General features: G+C 41.6%; 1 protein-coding gene across 1 annotated transcript in view; it reads right to left on the reverse strand.

Moving 5' to 3' along the window:
• SEL1L (SEL1L adaptor subunit of ERAD E3 ubiquitin ligase) overlaps window positions 1-15,546 on the reverse strand; it is a 579,007-nt gene that overhangs the window by 340,552 nt on the left and 222,909 nt on the right. The window lies entirely within an intron of this gene.

Raw genomic sequence — 15,546 nt, forward strand, 5'->3', positions numbered from 1 at the left:
ACATTACAAACTATCTATGGTAAAAGATGACTTTTCCAAAATAAAGGGACATTGGCTGCAAGCAGCATACTTTTGTGCGTCTAATATTGAACTTCTTTTTGCCCCCAATTTTGTTTTTAAAAAAGAAATTTAAGATTCCTTCCTGTCTTGAAAACCCTACTACCCTGTAGAGATAATCATCACTTTTGGTTAGTTCCAATGATTCTTTACAATACCCTTAATCAATTTAAAATCATTATTGTATTTAATAACTAAAGATTTGTAAAAACTGACTGCATCAATGTTATTGCTGGTCTATGCTGTATTATGTTCTACTGTGTGACCTGATCCTAACAAAGGTTGATATTTATTTACTTTATTTATTTGGCATTTGTTTACCGGGAAAGTCCAACTGGACATGAATCTCATTTTCAGCGAAGGCCTGGGGAGAAAAGCTCCAACATACATAGTTCAATTAATAAACTACATACTATTATGACATGAAGTGCAGTAAGATACATTAGAATCGACATACAGGATAAATAAAGTCAGATCAGAAAATCATACAGTGTAATTAAACAACAATCAAAGAATACTGAACACCTAGTAAAATACAATCAATTGTAATAAAGTACTTTAAACATGGGCAAAAGATTAACAGAAAGGAAAGTGATTTAGCAGTTGGGGAGATTAGGAAATAGAGTTAATGTATGGAGCTATCGGAGAAGTAACTAGTGTTTTGACTAGTAAGAGAAGGGGGGAAAGGAAAGAGGAAAAACAAAATCTGAAAGAGAAGGAAGAAGAAAGATGGTGGAGAGAAGGAAGGAGCATTGGGTAGTGTCAGCCTGGTGCAAGAACATTTACAGAGCCGGGAGTTGAGGAGAAATCTCTTTAGCGATTGCATGAATATAGGACTACATGACATTGCTCTAATACTGTAGGAATACTGTTTCAGACCTTGGCTGCTGGGTAGGAATGTAGGCAATGACAAATAGATTTTTTTGGTTTATGGATTTCAAGGAGGGGTTTCTCAGATGAGCAAAGAGGGCGATTAGGGAGGTAATGGTTAAGAATGGTTCTGGTTGCTGGGCAGGATGAGGATTTGTATACCATTTTATGAGCAAGGAGGAGTTGAGTGAACTTGTGGTAGTGAGGTAACTCAAGCCAATTTAAATATCTGCAGGCAGAGCAGTGGTGGGAGTTGCACATCTGACTGGCTGCAAATCTAGCTACTTTGTTGTAGCAAAGCTTAAGTTTTGATTTTTGGGAGATCTGAACGTTGGTAAAAATGGGTGAGGCATATAGTGTGAAAGAAGGATGTATGTATTGGCTAGAATAACTCTTCATGAGTTGGGAATTAATTTTTTTGATCTGTAGAGCATGCCCAGTTTTTGGTGTGTTGTTTTTATGCACTTTGAATATGAAGATCCAATTTCAGTTGATCATCTATTATGACACCAAGTAACTTTGTGTGAGGTACAACTTCAATTTCAGTATTGTTTAGAGAGGATATTTTGAAGGTGTCTTATGTGTGTTTGGGCTTTGGGGAGAAATAACAGCAGTTTTGTTTTATTTGGATTTAGAAAAACTTATTGTCACTGAGCCAGTTTTCAATAGCTGAAAGCCTACCGAATGATAGATTGTAACTGGGAAGGACCATAGGTTCATAGGTAATTACTAGGCTAACAACCCCAGGGGGTATTGTTAAGCCCAGTCACACCTCCCAAAGGTAAGGATCAAACCCTGTACCTTGTGACTGTAAGGTATACACCTTTACCATTATGCCATGTTATGTCTGGCTTTAATGACATGGTCCAAAAGGCAACAATGGCGGTTGTTGTGCTATAATCTGGGTGAACAGCCATGCAGTGTAGAGGTTAACAGATATTTATGAAGCAAGTACTGTAAAAGTTGTTTATGAATACATTTTTCTAAGATCTTGGAAACAGGGGACAAGATTGCAATTGGTCTGAAGTTTGTTATTTCAGTGGAATTTCCCCCTCATGGTGTAATATTTTCTTGATAGGGGACCAAAATATTTGAGGGGGGGGGGGGTTGGTTATCTTGTGGGGTGAAGTAATAAGATTTATCATCAGTAACTGTTTTTTTGTCATGTTTCGAAGTTGTGTGTAGGTCTGTAGGTGAGCTTGAGATTGGTATTTTTGCCAGTTTCTCCAAGCTTTGTCTCTCATATACATTAATTGTCTACAAGAAGGGTATAGTCAGGGTGACTGGGTAAATTTAACTCTCTTTTTTCTTATAGGAGCAACGCAACTGAGAATGTCAAGAAATATTGCATAAAATTTTAGAACAGCATTATCTAGTGGTAGGGAATAGAGGCTGGACCAATTAAAGTTATTAAGAAAGTTGTTAAAGATCTTGGAATTGAAATTTGAGAGATTACGGCAGCCTTTATAAAGGTGCTGTTTGATATAGTGAGTTGCTAGTCTCTGAACATAGGTGGGATGGTTTTCGGAGAGTTGTAAAGATTTGAATTTGAGACTAGGATCCAGTCCAGAGTAGTCTCACTGCTATTAGCTATGTTGAAGGGAGTATGGGAAGTTATGAGTTGTTTGCAACCATATAGACTGATACTAGTGGAAGGGTAGTCTGATGTGAAGGTTTGCCAGTTAATATTGACATCATCAAGAATTATTATTTCACGAGAAAAGGAACTAGACACACCATGTAGGATGTCTTCAATAACAGGGATGTTATTTCCAGGGGGAATATATAGGGCAATTATACAAAATGTTTTATGCTCATTTAATTAACAGTGAGAGCAAGGATCTCAGCAGAGAGGAATTTAGGTAGAGAAATAGAAGGAGAGATACAGATATGGTCAGAAAACATGTCTGCTATGCCACCACCTTTTTATTTTATCTGTCACAGTGGCTGACAGTATAGCCAGGGGGAGAATTTCAGAGTCTTTTATATGTGGATTGAGCCAAGTTTCTGTACGTATAATGTCGTCTCAGGAGTAATGAGTGATCTGGGAATAAAATTCAGAAATGTTCTTTACTATACTTTGAATATTCACAGATAAGATTTCCAAATTTTTAGTAGATGAGGGAGCAGGTGGAGAAGAGAGGTAGTCGGAACCTGGGTTTAGGTTGACATTGCCACATATGATCTTTTTACAATATGCATACACTAGTGAGGGTTTAGGTATGTCAGTATTAAATTAAAATTTTACCTTATACAGGTTGGGAGAAGGGTTAAAACTTTTATGTCTGAAAATGAGATAGGGGTAAGCTAAATAAGCTAGAAGCAATAGTGATAGTGAACGACTGGCAAGTGAGAGTAAGGGGGATTGAGAAAGAGGTGCGATAGGTACCATATAGCACATAAGGTATGACAGTAGTAGGAGTAAATGTGTGGATAGAAAGGTGAGGAGCATATCTAGTGTGTATTAGAAACAAGAGTCATGAAAACAAATGGAGAATAAATGGTACATGTACTTATAATTACATTACAGAAGGAAATAAAAAAAAGAATAAAAAGAATTTAAAAAGAAGTATTTTGTACTCCATCCCTGTACCACTTCTCCTATTCTTTTGACAAAATTCTGAGGGTACCCTCTTTCTGAGAGCATGTTAAATAATTTATTATATACAACTTTGAAAACATCAAAACTAGACCACATCCTGGCCACCCTCATCAGCTGTCCCTTGATTAAATTCCTTTTACAAAAAATGGATGACCGCTTTTGTAATGTAAATATGTATTAGAAAAAGCTGATTCTCTGAAAATAGTACACTCAAATCAGTGCATGTTTATATTCTTAGAAATAGTGACGTCCAGATAGTTAGCAATGGTAGTACTGATTTGGTGAGTGAAAGTAATGAATTCAGTGGTATTACTAATCTAATTAAAGAATTACTGGATAATATCTAGGGAAGCTACCAAAAAAATAAAGATGTCATCAAGATATCTTAAATACGTTTTCCAACACTTGATGTAATTGCATTCCAAGATGAACTTTTTTCCCTAAGTGCATAACTAAATTAGAATGATAACTGTCTGAAACAGTCTCCTTCAAAATAAATACAATTATATAAAATGAGTTTCATTAATAATCAAACTGAGTAAGTTCTGAAAGTGCTTCATGAAAAAAATCTAAACCTGCTGTGCATGGTATACATGTAAACAAATCCACTACATCTACAGTTAAAACAAGTGTCATTGTAGTAACTTTGTCAAATCTTAGAAAGTCCCATGAATCCCTGAATGTATAGTGAATAGACGTGAGGAAGTTCTTTAAAGCCCGACCCACAAAGACAGCTAGAGGGTATGTTTTCGACCCCTGTGCTGCTACTATAAGCCTAAAGGGGGGGGGGTCAGACATATCTTTATGTACCTTTGGACTCCTGAACACAGATGGCATCAATGTTTTTTTCCACAGAAAGAAAATTAGAAATTTCAGAGGAGATTACCCCTTGGGACAGTGAATCTTCTAAAAAAAGGTATATCATTCTATAAGCTATATGAATTAGCATAGTTGTTGGTGTCTTGTAACATGCTAAAAACTTTAAATCTTTCTTTATCTGTATAAGCAAGTTAAGAACTAACACCAGCCAGTGTTCAGACCTGGTCCACATTAATACTACACTCTCTGACACACAGGAAATAGCTAATATCCTAGCTAACGTACAGTTGTGTAAAATTTTACTGTAAAAGTAGATGCCCTTCCCTTCACTGTTGCAGTATTCCTTACTAAAGGAATCCCCTGTCAAGGGTAGCCCAATGTTCGGCTAGTATACCAAAGCCTTAGGATTTTTAAAATGTCAGTGTACTTCACACATATGCTCCTCACTCATAGTGTAGGTAAAGGTGATGTATGAATGTACCTACCTCTGGACTGTTGTTGCTCTTGGGGCTTTTCATTTCTAAGAGAAAAGGAGGAACATGTGCATCCAGAAAGAAAAAAGAAAAAGGGGGAAGGAGGGCAGGAGCTAATTTTGTAACAGTGCAGGGAAGGACATCTACTGTTATGGTAAAATTTTACAAAACCGTACTATGTCCTTCTACATCACTGTTGCAGCCTTCTTCATTGAAGGGAGAGTACAACAGCTTAAGAGGAAATTTGGGAGGAGAAAGGCACAGGAGAACCCTCAAGAAAGTCATGTAGGACTGCCCTGGCAAATCCAGCTGTAGCCCTAGAAGCCACATCTACTGTATCTTGTAATGTTTGGACACAAATCCAAGAGCAGTTTCAAGGGTGGAGTTGGTATCCAATCACTGGAAAAAAAGCAGCAGAGGAAACCACAGCCCTGGTAAAACAAGCCTTTACAAAAGCAGAAAGGCTTTTCCCATGAAAGGAGTCATAAAAGGAAATAGCCTTAGAAATCCAAGAAAAAATGGCTTGCCTAGAAACAACTAAAACTCAAGACAGGATGAAAGGAAACAAAAAGTTGCTCAGACCTGCAAAAGGTCTTAATCTTATCCAAACAATATCCAAGCTGCCTATGTAAATCCAAGGTGTGAAGAACCTTCTCACTAGCAGATTATGTAGGGCTGCCACCTTTTAAGTGGGCCAAAGTGGGGCATGGGTGTGTGGCCAATATGACACTGGCCACACCCCCTATTATGACATCACAGGAGTGGTGAAGGAGATGCAGTTATGGGTACAACAGCTGGCTGGTTGGAGTGGCTAGATGGATGGATGAATGCCTGGATGGATGGCCGCTGTAGTGGCTAGCTGGTTGGCTGGAGTGGCTAGCTGGATGGATGACTGGATGGATGGTTGGCTGAATACATGGATGAATAGTTGCATAGATACATGAATGGACGGCTGGCTGGTTGCATGAATTAATGAATGGATAAATGGCTGGGTGGATGGATGGATGAATGGCTGAACGAATGAATGAATGGCTGAACGAATGAATGGCTGAATGAATGAATGAATAGCTGTATAGATACATGAAATGACAGCTGACTGGCTGCATGGATGAATGAATGAATGAATGGCTGGAAGGATGGATGGATGGCTGACTGAATGGATGAATAAATGGCTGAATGAATGAATCAATGAATGGATAAATGAGTGAATGAATGGCTGGCTGGATGAATGAATGAATGGCTGACTGTCTGCATGAATGAATGAATGAAGGAATGAATGAATGAATGACTGGATGGCTGGATGAGTGAATGAATGAATGGCTGGCTGAATGAATGGCTGACTGGCTGGATGACTGGATGGATGGATGGATAGAGGAATGGCTGACTGGCTGCATAACTGGATGGATGGATAGATAGATGAATGAATGAATGAATGAATGGCTGGATGGATGGATGAAATGGCTGACTGGCTGTATAACTGGCTCTGTAGCTGGTTGGCTTAGCTGTTAGAAAAAAAAAATAAAAATAAAAAAAAAGCACCAAACCTCACTCAATTTCGTTAATATCTGTAGAAGCACTAAAACAAACTGCTCTACAGTCGTGATCTTCTTTGAAGGGCTCTTCCTGCCCCAATCCCCACCCCCCCTTCATGAATTTCGGCTAACTGCTGCAAGATTTAAGACACCCAGACCTAACAGGGAATAGCTTTGCCTGCAGGTCTGGGTTGGTGATGTAACTGAATTGCCATGGAAAAGCCAGAAGTAACTGCAGCTTTTCCATGGCAATTCAGTGTGATCAAAAAGCAGGACTTTTCAAGTCCCACTGTTTTGCACAGCGGGTACAACAAGATAAGGTAGCTCAACCTGCGAGTGTTCCACTAATAATGGGATGGGTGGCAACCCTAAGACTATGTAGAAGAAGAAAAGTGGGCAAATTTATAGACTGATTAACCACCTTGGATATAAATAAAAGATTATTACAAAGAGACAACCTGTCCTTATCGAAAACTAAAAAAGGGGGGACAGCTGTAAGGGCCTGAAGCTCAGACACCCTTCTAACTGAATAAAGGGCCAAAAGAAGAACAGTTTTCCATGTAAAATGTTGCAAGGAAGCTGAAGTTGCAGGCTTAAAAAGAGCCGGAGTCAGGTTTTCAACAACACAATTAGGGTCCCAAGAAGGAGGAATAGGCTTCCTGGAAGGCCTAATATGAAGGACACCTTTAAGAAATTGTTTGACCTCAAGCCTAGAAGCCAAAGGAGAAGTCACAGGCAGACAAGCAGAAACAGCTGAAAGGTGAACTTTAACTGAAGAATATGCCAACCCAGCATTGAGCAATTCACACAAATGATACAGAACCAAAGGAACTTCCACAGAAAGTGGATCCTGGTTACGAGCAAGATACCAAACAAAAATGTCTTCCATTTGGAGAATGGAAGTGGCCTCCTGCAGAACCCACAACATGTTCTCGGAAAAACAAGGTGCCTACAAGGGATCAAAACCCTATCACCCACAATGGACAAGTGAGTATTGATGAAAGACCCCTTGTTTTGTATAAGTAGGTCCATCCTATGAGGTAATTTGTGGCGATAGCCCTTGGCTAGGTGCAACAGAGAGAACCAATGCTGGAAAAGGGAGTCAACAACAAGATTTTGGGGAAGTCCTGTTCTATGTTGAACAGGACCCCCAAAATGAGAGGAAGGGGAGGGAAGGAATAAAGAAATATCCCCTTCCAAAAAAAAGAGAGAGCATCCATCTTCCAAGCCATAGGACTTGGGACTCTGATGCAAAGGAGATGAAGTTGTCTGTTCAGAGGGCAGGCAAAAATATCTACCTGAGGAGTACCCCACTGGTGGACAACATCCGAAACACATTTCTGTGAAGCATTCACATGCGAGTCTGTGTTATGAACTTGTTCACAAAGTCTGCCACAATATTCTGTTCTGAAGGAATATAGTCAGCCTGAACAGTGTCTTGATACTGGACAGCCAGATCCCAACCCCAAAGAGCTAGTCTGCACAGCAGGTAAGACTGTGCCTCCCCCAACTTCTGTTCATGTACCAGATCACTGTGGTATTGTCTGTAAAGATTTTGAGAGGCCCTGGAAAGAACAGAGCATGGAAGGCTTGAAGAGCAAGAAGGAGAGCTCTCATCACCTTGACATTGATGTGGTCTGTGCCCTCTGATGAATGGACCAAAGGCCAAAGGAAGCTACCCAAAGAGCAGAGCATGGAAGGCTTGAAGAGCAAGAAGGAGAGCTCTCATCACCTTGACGTTGATGTGGTCTGCGCCCTCCGATGAATGGACCAAAGGCCAAAGGAAGCTACCCAAAGAGCAGAGCATGGAAGGCTTGAAGAGCAAGGAGAGCTCTCATCACCTTGACGTTGATGTGGTCTGCCCTCTGATGAATGGACCAAAGGCCAAAGGAAGCTATCCAAAGAGCAGAGCATGGAAGGCTTGAAGAGCAAGAAGGAGAGCTCTCATCACCTTGACGTTGATGTGGTCTGCGCCCTCTGATGAATGGACCAAAGGCCAAAGGAAGCTACCCAAAGAGCAGAGCATGGAAGGCTTGAAGAGCAAGAAGAAGAGCTCTCATCACCTTGACGTTGATGTGGTCTGCACCCTCTGATGAATGGACCAAAGGCCAAAGGAAGCTACCCAAAGAGCAGAGCATGGAAGACTTGAAGAGCAAGAAGGAGACCTCTCATCACCTTGACGTTGATGTGGTCTGCCCTCTGATGAATGGACCAAAGGCCAAAGGAAGCTACCCAAAGAGCAGAGCATGGAAGGCTTGAAGAGCAAGAAGGAGAGCTCTCATCACCTTGACGTTGATGTGGTCTGCCCTCTGATGAATGGACCAAAGGCCAAAGGAAGCTACCCAAAGAGCAGAGCATGGAAGGCTTGAAGAGCAAGGAGAGCTCTCATCACCTTGACGTTGATGTGGTCTGCGCCCTCTGATGAATGGACCAAAGGCCAAAGGAAGCTACCCAAAGAGCAGAGCACGGAAGGCTTGAAGAGCAAGGAGAGCTCTCATCACCTTGACATTGATGTGGTCTGCCCTCTGATGAATGGACCAAAGGCCAAAGGAAGCTATCCAAAGAGCAGAGCATGGAAGGCTTGAAGAGCAAGAAGGAGACCTCTCATCACCTTGACGTTGATGTGGTCTGCCCTCTGATGAATGGACCAAAGGCCAAAGGAAGCTACCCAAAGAGCAGAGCATGGAAGGCTTGAAGAGCAAGAAGGAGAGCTCTCATCACCTTGACGTTGATGTGGTCTGCGCCCTCTGATGAATGGACCAAAGGCCAAAGGAAGCTACCCAAAGAGCAGAGCATGGAAGGCTTGAAGAGCAAGGAGAGCTCTCATCACCTTGACGTTGATGTGGTCTGCCCTCTGATGAATGGACCAAAGGCCAAAGGAAGCTATCCAAAGAGCAGAGCATGGAAGGCTTGAAGAGCAAGAAGGAGAGCTCTCATCATCTTAACGTTGATGTGGTCTGCACCCTCTGATGAATGGACCAAAGGCCAAAGGAAGCTACCCAAAGAGCAGAGCATGGAAGGCTTGAAGAGCAAGAAGGAGAGCTCTCATCACCTTGACGTTGATGTGGTCTGCCCTCTGATGAATGGACCAAAGGACAAAGGAAGCTACCCACAGAGCAGAGCATGGAAGGCTTAAGAGCAAGGAGAGCTCTCATCACCTTGATGTTGATGTGGTCTGCGCCTTCTGATGAATGGACCAAAGGCCAAAGGAAGCTACCCAAAGAGCAGAGCATGGAAGGCTTGAAGAGCAAGGAGAGCTCTCATCACCTTGACGTTGATGTGGTCTGCCCTCTGATGAATGGACCAAAGGAAGCTACCCAAAGAGCAGAGCATGGAAGGCTTGAAGAGCAAGAAGGAGAGCTCTCATCACCTTGACGTTGATGTGGTCTGCGCCCTCTGATGAATGGACCAAAGGCCAAAGGAAGCTACCCAAAGAGCAGAGCATGGAAGACTTGAAGAGCAAGAAGGAGACCTCTCATCACCTTGACGTTGATGTGGTCTGCCCTCTGATGAATGGACCAAAGGCCAAAAGAAGCTACCCACCCCACATCTGAGGCATCCAAAAAGGTCCTGAGAATCACAACAAAAATGCAAGCTGAATTTGCGACAAACCACAAGCATTTAGCTAATATACATTAGATATACTTTGATTATATTACTTCAGTGTACATATACAACTAAAGGGGAGCACAATAGACAAATATGCAAGCAAAGTACATTTGCCAAAAATGTTCAAAATGAAAAGACAATGTCAGCTGCAGTGTGCAACAAAGGATAGTCTTGGAAGGATTAGCAGAGGTTCGTGGCTGCAGGTGCACAAAGACCTGACTCATCATGGCATGTGTTAGTTAGCCAGGATCTGTAAAACAAACATATGCGTTTCCCTTGAAAATAATCTCGGTCTCTGCTTGAGCTGAACAACACTGTCAATTTGTCTGATATTACAGGGATATTATGCTAAGTGGCTGGTGCAGATCTGCTAAAATTCCTTCAGTAACAGAAAGTTTGAAATGGGGCCTAGCAGACGTAGGCAGTGTCTGACTTGTAGTGGTGTTTAGGAACAGTGATTGAAAGATACGGTAATGCATAATGTTCAGTTCTACTGCCCAGATGAATAAATCTTCGTATTTTGTTTTCTGTTGGCTGTAGTACACAAGTATTCTGAGTGCAGAGAAAGTACAGTTGTGTAAAATCTTACCATAACAGTAGATGTCCTTCTCTTCACTGTTGCAGTATTCATTACATTAAGGATCCCCTGCGAAGGGCAGCCCGACATCCGGCCAGTATACCAAAGCCTTTAGGTTGCTTCACAAGTATGCGCCTTGCATAGCATAGGGCATAAAGGTGACTTCCATATGTACCATCCTCAGAATTGAGAGCTCCAGTAGGAACACCAGTCCAAGGAAAAGAGGTAATCAGTACATACAGAAGTGAAATGGAACACAGTGAACAGAAGCACATCAACTGTTATGGTAAGATGTTACACAACTGTACTATGTCCTTCCATTTCACTGTTTTGGTATTCATTATGTTAGGGAGAGTGGCAAAGCTGGAAAATAAACTTGGGAGGAAGGACAAGCAGGGCCCTCTAATATGCCATGAAGGATGGTCCTAGCAAAACCAGCTCTAGCTCTGGAGATTCCATCCAAATTGTAGTGCTTGGTAAATGTATGCACAGAAGTCCAGGTAGCTGCCTCACAACAGTCAGTATCCAAACCCTTGGAAAAAAAAGAAATAGCTTTTGAGATCCAAGAAGAAATAGTTTGTTTGGATACAGCTAATCCCAAGGACCTGGTATGAAAGGAAACAACAAGCTGATCAGATTTCCTAATAGTCTTAGCCTTATCCAAATAAAATACGAGTTGTCTATGCACATACAATGTGTGCAGCACCTTCTCACTGGCAGACTGCGGAAAACGAAGAAGTGTGCAAATGAATTAACTGGCTAAGGGACAACTCATTCAACAACCTTGGGCATACAAGATGGAGTAGTATGCAAGGACACCCTGTCCTTATGAAAAACTAAACAAGGAGGACAAGCCATAAGGGCTTGAAGCTCACACAACCGTCTGGCAGACGTACAAGCCAACAAAAGTACAGTCTTCCAAGAGCAATGTTGCAAGGAAGCTGAGGCTGCAGGCTCAAAAGGAGCCAGAGTCAAAATTTTCCAAAACAAAATTAAGATCCCAGGGAGGGGCAACAGGCTTCTTGGTAAGCCTAATATGAAGGATGTATGGTCATATGAAGTGCCAAGGCAAAGCAGACACTGTTTGTGGCAGTCTTTATGCGGAATCTGTCTCCCACACTGGCATTTACCCTTCTTGAATGACATGAAACCCCAAAGCAACAATAAAAGACAAATATGTAAAAAAAGAACCCCAATGGTGCACTTATTTGCAATAGCTTGGTGAACGGGCATTAAGACTGACGATTAAGCAATGGCATTTGGACTGATGGCAAAGAAGTTCTGAGGATGGTACATCCGGATGTCACCTATATGCCCTACACTATGTGAGAAGTATGTGTGCAACGTATGGCATACCGTAAAGCATACTAAAGGCTTTGACATACTGGTCAGATGTCAGGCCGTCCTTGGCAGGGGATTTCTAATATAATGAATACTGCAACAGTAAAATGGAAGGATAGGTGCAGTAAAGTGGAAGCCATATTAAAGCCTGGGAATTACCACATGAACAATAACTGCACTTCTGGCACCTGGGGTAAGAAGATTAGAAATTCTGGAGGCAATTTTAAGCTGTGCTAGTACTTCATTAATGACTATTTGTGTGTGTCTGCTAAACTGTAACAAATGGTCTAACATGACATCTAGGTATTTACAGACAGTGATAACTGGCAGTGGTATATTTCTAAGGGCAGAGATAATGACATCAGGGGCAATTTTGTTATGTTCTGAAGTTTGACACATTACTTGTATTTATAACTAATATGTCAGAAGATAAACAGCTCCAGAGGTGCAAGAAGTCTGTTTGAAGCCCCAGGTGATGGTATTTGTATTAAACTTGCAGGTGCAATGACAATATCATCTGCATACAGGATGCAGCTAAGATGTAGAAGCCTTTATTTACAATCTCTCTCTCACTACTGGTACAATCCCAAATAGGTTTAAACACACCTTTATTGTCCCTTGCTCTAAATGTTCTAGCACCATCATCTGCCTCAGGCTTTAGACTTCAGTCAGATATGCATCACGGGGCAGCACACAGCTCTTCGGGGTAGTTAAGACCTAATCTTAATGATATTCCAAGTCAACCAGAGGCTTTTACAGCAAGCAGATAGTTCAAAAATTAGCAGCAAGCTGTGGTCTTTATTTTTTCAAATATCTACTGGCCTTAATTTGATAATATCCCCTGACTCAGCCTGCTTCTGGAGTATTTTCTATTTAACATTTTGGGAGTCTCGAGCACAAATTAGGCAACACTGTGTTTATATTTGCAGTGGGCTGGGGGTGTAACATAGGTCCAAGCCCTACTACCTAAGGTGCTGTGCAGTCATCCTAAGGCCAGATTGTTTGCAAATGGACAAACTGTTATAACCATTCAAAAGGATTCCTTTGCCATGAGCTGGTTTTGGTCACTAACGCTGACAATGGACACGAGGTCCTTGTGTTTTGGGGACCAAAAAGAACATGAAGTAAAACTGACATCCTTTTCTGATCTGCTGGGACCTCTTGAGTGGCTCTTTGTCCCTCAAACTGCCTTCTCTCACTTTCAAAGGGTGATGTGTGGTGCAAAATGGGTTACATGAGGTTTTGGGAGATAGCCCTGGTCAAGACAGCAGATACGACATAGTGGCCCCTAAGGATCTGGAAAAGAAAACATACAATTAAAAACACAGATAGAAAAGCACAACACAAAATGGTTCTGGTCATTAGAGGCAGCAGGATATTGTTATTTTGATAGATTTTAGATTTTAAATATTTTTCACCAATATAATCATGCATGACAATGTCACATTTAAAGTCTGGGACAAAAACGCTGGCAACTATTGCAGTTATAAAGATGACCCTGGGTTAATGCAAACCTAGCGTTTATAAATTCTTGCTTTTATATAAAACATAGAACAGTAGTAACTAGCCAGCTGTCTGACAACCCATAAGACCCATGGGTTATCAGTGAGCCCATGAGATGGAAGAGTTGACAGGAAAATGGGAGTGAACAGCCAACACCAGCTCACCCAAACTGGGGTGGGGGAAACACAGACAAAGACTCTGGTCCGGGTGAGGAATAGCTCTCCTAGATGGGTTGAAATGAAAGGCGCTCTTGAGAAACTGATTTATTTCAGTTCAAGAAAGCAGGGGAGGATCAAGGGACATACATGCAAAACTGGCAGATAGTATGCCTTGCCAGTGGAGCAGGCTACACTGTCTATTAAGAGCTCACACAAGTAAGAAAGTATAGTAGAAATCCCAGATTGTATGGATTCTCTCTGTTTTTTTTTTTTTTTTTGACAGAGAGAAAATATTTGCCATTTGTAAAGATAAGATGATCTACTGATAGGTTTCCTCTCTTCCTGGAGAACCTGGAACACATCTTCAGAAAACTGATGTCTGAAAGGAATTTGAATTCTATCTACAATGTCAGGTTAAGAGTTAGCAAGTTGGGATGAAGCACAGAGAAGTTTTTCACTTTGCAGGGTAACTTGCGACAATAACTCCTGGCTAGATGATGATGATGATGCTGAAGGGGAAACTAATGTGGCCTAGGCCAAAAGGGACTTTCTGGTCTATTCCTTTGGATCTTTAACAGCACCTTTTTGAATTAGTGGGAGTGGAGAGAAGGCATAAAGGAACTTCCCTGCCCATGAAAAAGACATGGCATCCTTCATCTGGGCCTGAAGATAAGGAATCCTGGAGCAAAACAGGCAGAGCCATTTGTTGTGAGTGGAGGGAAACAGTCCACAAATGAGGTATTCCTCAGATAGACCTATGTCCAAGAAGACGTCTCTTTTCAACATCCATTTGTGAGGGGCAGTCCACAAGAACACTGTCCTGTGAAAGAATGTAAACTGCTTGTAGGGACAGATTAGTTTTTATAGTTTGATCCCAAACTAGTAGAAACAGTCTTTCTGCAAAGTTGGTAGGACACCCCCCCCCCCATTTGTTTACATACCACATGACTATTAAGTTATCTGTGAAAATCCTGAGGGGGATACAGCCTGAATGACCGTCCCCAATTTTTTTCACACTAATGTGATCCTTCCTTTCTCTCAGGGTCCACAGACCCTGAACTAATAAGGAGCCTGTCCATGTACGCCCATCCACATCTGATTTGTATGTGTACAATTCCGGAGTGTGGAGAGTTAGTTTTAATGGTAGTTCTTGATTCAGGTACATGTGAGAGATCTATCAATGTAACTATCTTTTGAGAGAAAGCAATAGTGGAATCAGGGTGTGCCAATGGGTGACAATATTAGGACTAGAGAGATTTTAAGTATCACTGAATCTTTCTCATGTGAAGTTTGGCTAAGAGAATCATGGGGATGAAAGCTGCCATGAACCCCAGTGTCTTCAGAATTTCCCTTGAAGGGCAAGGTTGAAAAAGGAGGAGAGACTGGAAATACATGGACAGTCTGCATTCTGTCTAGTGGGAGAAAGGTTAGCATGAGACGTGTGCCCAGCCTGCTCACCAAAAAGACTAGATCCTAGGAAGGGGTCAAAGGCAGACTTTTTAGATTGATCATGAAGCCCAGCCTCTGCAGGAGGCAAACAGTGTAGTGGAAATGCATTAGTAGGACTTCCTGATAGGTTGGTTGTATATATGAAAATCATTCAGAAATGAGAAAATCTGAATTCCCATAGTCCTGCAAAATCAGAAGCTAGGCACTTTGTGAAATTCCTGGGAGCTGTGGATAACCCAAATGGTAAAGCAGAGAACTGAATGTGTGATGAACAAGTTGAGAACATGAGGAACATCCTGTATACCAGAAAAGCTTGAGGTAAAGATGAAGGGGAGAACAGTTTGCAGGGAAAACATTTTGAAAGGCACCTTCAAAATGGTACTGAGGTGAGACAAGTCCAGAATGGGTCACCAATTTCCTCCTTTTTTGCATACCAGTAAGTCGAATAAAAACCTTTTCCTAGATGCTGTGGTGGCATGGATTCTATGGTATCTTGGTTGAGAAGACCCTGCAAGAATGTGCAGCTGATTGGATGGAGGAGGAGGAAGAATTCTGA

The sequence above is a fragment of the Protopterus annectens genome, chromosome 6.part0, assembly GCF_019279795.1.
Source record: "Protopterus annectens isolate FY-2018-M chromosome 6.part0, PAN1.0, whole genome shotgun sequence".
NCBI lineage: Eukaryota > Metazoa > Chordata > Ceratodontiformes > Protopteridae > Protopterus > Protopterus annectens.